The 7,604-nt window shown below is 42.6% G+C and overlaps 1 long non-coding RNA gene across 1 annotated transcript in view; it reads right to left on the bottom strand.

Annotated features, from left to right (window-relative positions):
* LOC135218101 (uncharacterized) overlaps positions 1–7,604 on the bottom strand; it is a 175,933-nt gene that overhangs the window by 43,825 nt on the left and 124,504 nt on the right. The window lies entirely within an intron of this gene.

The following is a 7,604-nucleotide window of genomic DNA, read 5'->3' as shown; positions in this document are numbered from 1 at the left end:
AAATAAACTTTCCTCTAGGCCTTAAAACTTAGTACTTGGCTTGATTGGTGTTATGATGCTTGAAAAATGCACAGTTCAACACTATTTTGGGAGTACAACATGGGGATTACAATAGTGAACTCTTGACAGACCAGGGTGTAAAAGAAATGGCCAACATATGCTGTTGTCACATCTGTGCTAGTGAGTCATAGTGAGAGCCAAGGTAGTCATCATAGGACAGGAGATAGCCTTCCTGACCTGAGTCCTTTATATTCTATCACCATGGCAAAAAGCACTCTTCTGTCCAAGACCAACTATAAGAGAATTCTTTGTAATTGGCTGGTCTGTCTTATGGAGCCCTTGGGGACTATTAAGTATATTATAAAACTTAATTTTATTATAAAAATATTTTTCTTACATAAAAACCTGTTTTATTTATAAAATGTTTCAGTATTAATGAGTAGCATTGAAAAGATCATCTTAGCATTATTATTGAGTCCCCACCTTGAAAAACAAATGTTTTTTTTTTTTTTTTTATTTATGGACGAACAGTTGATCAAACTTTTTGTGGCATAATTTCTTTAGGCTTAGAGGTCAAGTTCTAGCTGCCTTTAAGAGAGTTTAGAGAGCTTATAATGAGGGTGTGAAGTAGATCTTGCTCTCTGTATATTGCCCTAAACAGAAAGAACTTGGGCTCAAGTTTTTGTTAGCAAATACAGTGGACCCCCCGTATTCGCGTTCTCCGGATTCGCGGACTCACACATTCGCGGATTTCTCTCGGGAACGTTTCCCTGCATTATTCGCGGAAAATTCGCGCATTCGCAGTATTTTTCTATGAGAAATATCCACAAATTCCTGGTTTTTGTGATCAATTTCATCATAAAATGCACTTTTTGTGATAAAACTTTTAAAAAAACCAAGTATGAAAATTTTTAGTGGTTTTTCTTAAGTTTTAACTAACGAAATAGGCTGTTTTTAGCGCTTTTATAGGGGTTCCAAACATTCACGGATTCTAACTATTCACGGGGGGGTCTGGTACGCATCCCCCGCGAATACGGGGGAACACTGTAGTATGGTGAGTCTTTGGTGTTGCCTCAGTCATGCTTTCCAGAGCCAAAGTTGTGTTCATAGGCCATCAGATCTAAAGAATGGGGCTTGACAGTTATAGCAGGAGAGACCCCAATAGGTTCTTTCTCATCCTTTTTAAAAAGACTGCTTCTTTCAGTGCTCCTTAAATTACTAATGTTTTCAGAAGTTGGATAGTTGGTTGGACTTGCAAGATTCCTGTTAATCTATGACAGACATCCACATGAGAGAACAGTATTCTAGTAAAGGAAGAATAAAAGAACTACAACAGCTTGCATTGGTGTGATCCATGTTATAAATATGTGAGACCTCATGTACAATACCTACCTTCCTGCAGCATTTGCTGACACTAATTCATTAGATGTTTATTGAAAGTAAAATGCGAGTCAAAAATTACACCAAATGTAGATAAAGCTTCAGACTCATTCAGCAAAGTCCCATCTACCTGAAGGGGAGGTTGGGGTGGAAAGTCGGGCTTTTGAGAAGCTGCTTTCTAAGTATCTTTGTAGATTTGTTGAAGATAATAACCTGCTACCAGCATTACAGTTTGGGTTCCATAAAGACCTTGGTGCTTGTGATGTACTCTTGTCAATACTATATACTATCTTGCAGAGTGTCTTGATGAGCATCCAGAAACATGTGTGTGTGGTCAATTTAGGTTTTAGAGCAGCCTTTTACTTTGTGAACCCTAGAGCACTTATCCACAAGCTAGAATTATTGGGAATTGATGATTCTTTTATCAACAATTTAAATAAATTTTTAATAGGCAGAACCCAGTTGGTCTATGTTGAAGGCTAGTACTACATAGTAGCTTTAGTAATGTCATTTCAGGTATCCCTAAAGGTAGTGTTCAGTGGTGGCTCATCAGTAGGCATTGTGGAACTGCAGCACCCTCTATAGATTTCATATGTATATGCACAAAATTATGAATATTTGAAATTAATAGTAGATTATCAATAATCCTTAAAAAATTATCACCAATCTTTTATTTTTGTAAATAAAAAAAGCAAAAGAATTGAAACAATATATGGAACTGCGGTGCTCAGCAGTTCTAATTTTGTTAGCAGGGTGATAATGTGGTAGCCAGCCCGCGCATAAAGGGGATGGGAGCACTGCCCTCTCGAGCAGCCCTCTCAAGCAGTGTTACTCTAGCTGTTCGAGGGAGAAGGTGTGTTTTGAAATTATTTTGAAATTCGTCAAAGCTTAATCAATATGTACTATTAGTGATAGTGATCGAATTAGTGATGATACTGATATGTAATGCAGAATAATCAACTCGGTGGCAAGTTGTAGTAAATGGAAAAAATGATAACCACCCTGATGTCAATGAGTAAAATTCAAAATAGTAGCAGTTTTGCAGCCTCTCTCTCTCTCTCTCTCTCTCTCTCTCTCTCTCTCTCTCTCTCTCTCTCTCTCTCTCTCTCTCTCTCTCTCTCTCTCTCTCTCTCTCTCTCTCTCCCCTCACACACACACACACACACATAGTGTACGTATGTATATGTGTGTTTATGCAGATAATATCAAAGAATTAAGAACAAAAATAAGTAATAAACAGCATCCCTATGAATGATAGCCACAAGCTGCCACTGGTAGTGTTTTTGGACTATTATCTATACTAGTGACATATGGCAATGTTTGGAGAATAAATTTATTACATACACTGATGATGCTACTTCTAGCTGTTCTCTCCATTCTTTATGTCTGTGGTTGCAGAATACTTAAATATCTTTGGCATGTATTCATGAGTGGAGTAAGCTTTAGGGCATGAAATGTAACAACTTTAAAACTCAAAGTATGACAGTCTGTTGAGAAATCTCTCTCCTTTTCATCCAGATTTACATATACCGTACTACTGTAAATGGTATTGTTTCAAATGTCTAAAGATTGTAGGTAGGTGTAACTTTTGTTAAGAAATTTACTTTTAAGAAGTTCATTTATAATATTAATTCCTCAATTTCTCAAAATGTTGGTATCTTGCAAAAAAAAAAATTTCAAATGCTTTATGATGAAGCTAATGTATCAAAGTGTTTCAACTTTTTTTTTTTTTTTTTTTTTTTTTTTTTTTTTTGGTTTTTTTTTTTTTTTTTTTTTTTTTTTTTTTTTTTTTGAGTACAGTACTGTTCTCCAGTGTGGTCTGAGTGTTGACTCTTATTTCAAACTTTTTGATAGTTATGTCATCAGTCAAGTTTATTTTGCCAGTTCTTAATGTTGACTTTTGGCACAGAAGTAAAGTGATTCACTATGGCTGTAGAGAGATTGAGAAAATATACTTTCATGTATGACACTTACCTGGCAGGTATATATATAGCTATATTCTCTGTTCGCACTGGCAGAATTTTCAAAACTCGCGGCAACCGCTAGATCACTGGTAGTTCAGGTGATCGCCACCCCACGCTCCCGTGGCGCTGGTGCTCGGAATCATTCCCATTTTCGTCAGATTTTTTTCTGCCACTGAACCGGCAACATCGTTGTTGGTTCCCTGCTAGAATTCGAAACTCGTTAGCTGACTTTCGCTGTACTTGGATGCTTTATTGGGTATCGTATTGGAAAGTTGGATTGGCAATCGCAATTGGAAGTTATTATAATGTCTGATTCTGGTATAGTATTTCGAGTGTGTATGAAAGAAGGGTGTAAGGTGAGACTGCCGAAAGCTTCGGTAGACCCTCACACAGTATGTAAGAAGTGTAGAGAGGTTTTGTGTACTTGGGATAATAGATGTAATGAGTGTGAAATGAAAGTTTAAATGAGAAAGAATGGAAGACTTTCACCAAATATGTTGAGAGACTTGAAAAGGATAGAGTAAGAAGATCGGTGTCTCGGAGTGAGAGGTCAGGTTCTTCTAGTAAGGCCTTGAATACTTCTGTTATTTCTCCCCCTTCTTCCCAAGTAGAAGTTGTTAATCCTTCTCCTCAGGTATCTCCTGCGCCTGCTGCTGTTTCTGAGGATACTAATATTGTGAAAGTGTTTGCCGCCCTTGCGTCCATGGGCGATCAGATTCAGCGTCTTACAGACAAAGTGGGTACGTTTGAAAGTGTCAGTGTAGTGGAGGGGCGGCTGATCGTCTCACTCGTGCTCCTAGACCTAGGCCCTGCCAAAGCCCCTCACAGAACCCGCATAAAGGGGAAGGAAGGCATGTCGACAGTCGAAGGGAGGCGAGAGGGGTTCCCTTACGATCAGTCGTCCCTTCAGGCAGTCCTGTTGCGTCCCAGGCTGCCAGCAGTGCGCCATAGAAAAGGCGACACTGGGAAGTGTTTTTCCTCGACAGATAGTGCTGCGTCAGGCAGGTATGGACGTTATGCGGAAGCTTCGCGTCCTCTGAAGAGGACGCATAGACCTACGTCTTCTCAAGATGAACGTTACCCGCAAGAACGGTGGAGTAGTCCCGAGATTTTCTCTTCTAGTGATGAGGAAGAGGTGGTTCCGATTAAAAGGAGGAGATCCGTTAAGTCAAGACAAGACGCAAGACCTCATGAGTACGACGGTTCTCGGGATAGGAGCTCTCCGTCTGAATACGGAGCAGTCTCTCCGATATCTTCTCCTTATAGTAGGACTCAAGATCGAGTTTTCTCGTGTTGATGATACGTCTCGTCTTCGTTCTCCCCCCTTTCCCCCTTCTCCGTTGCTCAGACTTCTCGCCAGGAAGCAGAGACTAGGAACTTCCTTGAAGAGATGCAAGGAAGGTTAGCTGATTTGGTTAAATCGTGGGGAACATCGGAACTTCCTCCTACGAGGCGTAAGGACGCATCTCTCCCAGTCAAGTCGTCTAAGAGGACGCATGATGGTTGGCCTACTTCTCGTCAGGCTTCGGAGTCTCGGGCAGGACGCAAGTTACGGGAGCAGGACGCAGGACGCAAGTTACGAGAACAGGAAGCAGGACGCAAGTTTCCGGAGCAGGACGCAGGACGCAAGCTTCCGGAACAGGACGCAGGACGCAACCTCGGAGCTCAGAAGGACGCAGGACGCAGGCGGCAGGAGCCGTTTTCTTCCCGCGAGGTTGGAGAAGATTTTCTGCAGCAAGACCTGGGTTTACAGGATGTGTCCTCGGCAGAAGAGGAAATAGAAGACTTAGATTCTGAGGAAGGAAAAGAAGGTGAAGCACCTTCTTCAGATTATAAGAAATTGACGAATTGCCTTCTTTCACTTTTTGGAGGGGATTTTCAGCCTGCAACTCCAACATCTCCCCTTTCTCAATTCTCCAAGAACAAAACTCCGAAGAAGTCCTCGTTTTTGAAGATGAAATTTTCGATTACGGCTAAGAAGGCGCTTCAAAGAATTGATACGTGGTTGAAGGAAAAGAGGAAAGCGGGCAAGACTGTGTTCTCTTTCCCTCCTGCCAAATTGGCATCGAAGTCCGGAATTTGGTATGCGACAGGGGGAAAATCTCGGCCTGGGAGTGCCTGCCTCCTCCAGGGGGATTTTTCCAACACTTGTTGACAGTTCCCGCAGACATGCCTTGAATTCGGCCAAAGTGTGGTGGTCTCCATCAGAATTAGATCATCTCTTGAAAGGGATTTTCCGGACCTTCGAGGTTTTTAATTTTTTGGATTGGTCCTTGGGAGCTCTGGGACGAACAGTGGAAGATAATGAAGCAACGGCTTCTCAACTCCCAAGCAGTATTATGTCCTGCATGGACAAAGCCTTAAGGGATGGAGCGAATGATTAGCATCTCTTTTCACCGCAGGAGTGTTAAAGAAAAGGTCACTCCTATGCTCTTTTGCTGCTAAGGGCGTTTCTAACGCCCAGAAATCCGAATTGCTTTTTTCCCCACTTTCTGAGCAATTGTTTCCTGCGGATATTATCAAGGATATTTCGCTTTCCCTAACGCAGAAGGCGACGCAGGATCTGTTAACTTCCTCGGTAAGGAAATTTTTACCCAACAAGGTATTTAAGAAGACCCCTAAGGAATCAAGGCAAGCTAGTCAGCCCTTTCGAGGCAAGTCCTTTTCTCGTCCGGCTTTCAGAGCAAGAAGAGCTCCGTCCAAGAGGGGTTCGAAACCCAGTACTAAACAATGAACAGCAAGTCCTTCAGACATCAGTAGGTGCCAGACTCCAGAAGTTTTGGGAGATTTGGCAAGAAAAGGGAGCAGATCCTTGGGTAGTCAAGGTGGCAAAAGAAGGTTACAAGATCCCTTTTCTAAAGAGACCACCTCTTACGACATCGCCAAGAGAGCTGGGAGCTCACTACAGCGATCCAGTGAAACAAGAAGCACTACAAGAACAAGTTCTTTCTATGCTCAAGAAAGGAGCAATAGAACCTGTTCTGGATCACTTATCTCCGGGATTTTACAACCGGCTGTTTTTAGTAGCAAAATCCTCGGGGGTGGGGATGGAGGCCAGTACTGACGTAAGTCAACTCAATTTATTTGTGGAGAAAACAAAATTTACGATGGAGACGACCGATTCAGTACTGGCAGCGGTACGTCCAGGGGACTGGATGGTCACCCTGGACCTTCAAGACGCATATTTTCATATCCCAATTCATGCAAGATCCAGGAAGTACCTGAGATTTGTGATCCAGAACAGGGTTTTTCAGTTTTCAAAAGCCCTCTGTGTTGGACTGTGCACAGCCCCACAAGTTTTTACAAGAGTGATGGCGAGCGTGGCCCAAGTGGCTAACACATTCTAGGAATAAGAGTGTCTCTATACCTGGACGATTGGCTCATAAGAGCCCAATCAAGAAAGCAATGTCTGGAGGACTTAGAAATGACGTTAACATTAACGAAAGAGTTAGGGTTGATGGTGAACTTAGAAAAGTCGAATATGAACCCCAGTCAGGAGCTAGTTTATTTGGGGATTCTGATCTCCTCAGTGACTTTTCGGGCTTTTCCGTCTCCCAACAGACAAGATCTGTGCATCCGGAAAGTGCAAGCCTTTCTAGAGAAAGAACATGTTCAGCACGAGAGTGGATGAGCTTACTGGGGGGGACACTCTCGTCCCTGGAAGCGGTTCGTTTCAGGAGACTTCACATGAGACCCCTACAAATATGTTTGAACCAAGTCTGGCCAAGAAAATCGCAACAGATTCCTTCCTGTTTCGAATTCCTCGCAAGATCAAAGAGGAGTTTAAAGTGGTGGCTAACTCCGGGGAAGTTAGCAAGGGGAGCGTCTCTCCAGCAAAAGAACCCAGACCATGTATTGTTCTCAGACGCATCGGGACGCAGGCTGGGGAGCGACTCTCGGACTTCAAGAAGTTTCAGGTCGTTGGAGCAAGGAGGAAACGGCTTGGCATATAAACAGGAAGGAACTGATGGCGATTTTCTTGGCCTTGAAGGAGTTCAACGCGTGATTCGCAACAAGGTGGTACAAGTCAACGCGGACAATACCACAGCTCTGGCGTACATCCGCAAACAAGGAGGGACACATTCAATCTCTCTTTGCAAGTTGGCGGAGGAGATCCTTCTTTGGGCAGAGAAGGAAAACGTAACCCTTCTCACCAGATTCATTCAAGGGGGAGAAGGAAATGAGAGCGGACCTGTTGAGCAGGGAAGGTCAACTTCTATCAACAGAATGGACTCTTCATTTAGAAGTATGCCAAAGTCT

Source organism: Macrobrachium nipponense, chromosome 19 (assembly GCF_015104395.2).
Source record: "Macrobrachium nipponense isolate FS-2020 chromosome 19, ASM1510439v2, whole genome shotgun sequence".
NCBI classification, from domain to species: Eukaryota; Metazoa; Arthropoda; class Malacostraca; order Decapoda; family Palaemonidae; genus Macrobrachium; species Macrobrachium nipponense.
This window is presented reverse-complemented; position numbering and strand designations above follow the sequence as displayed.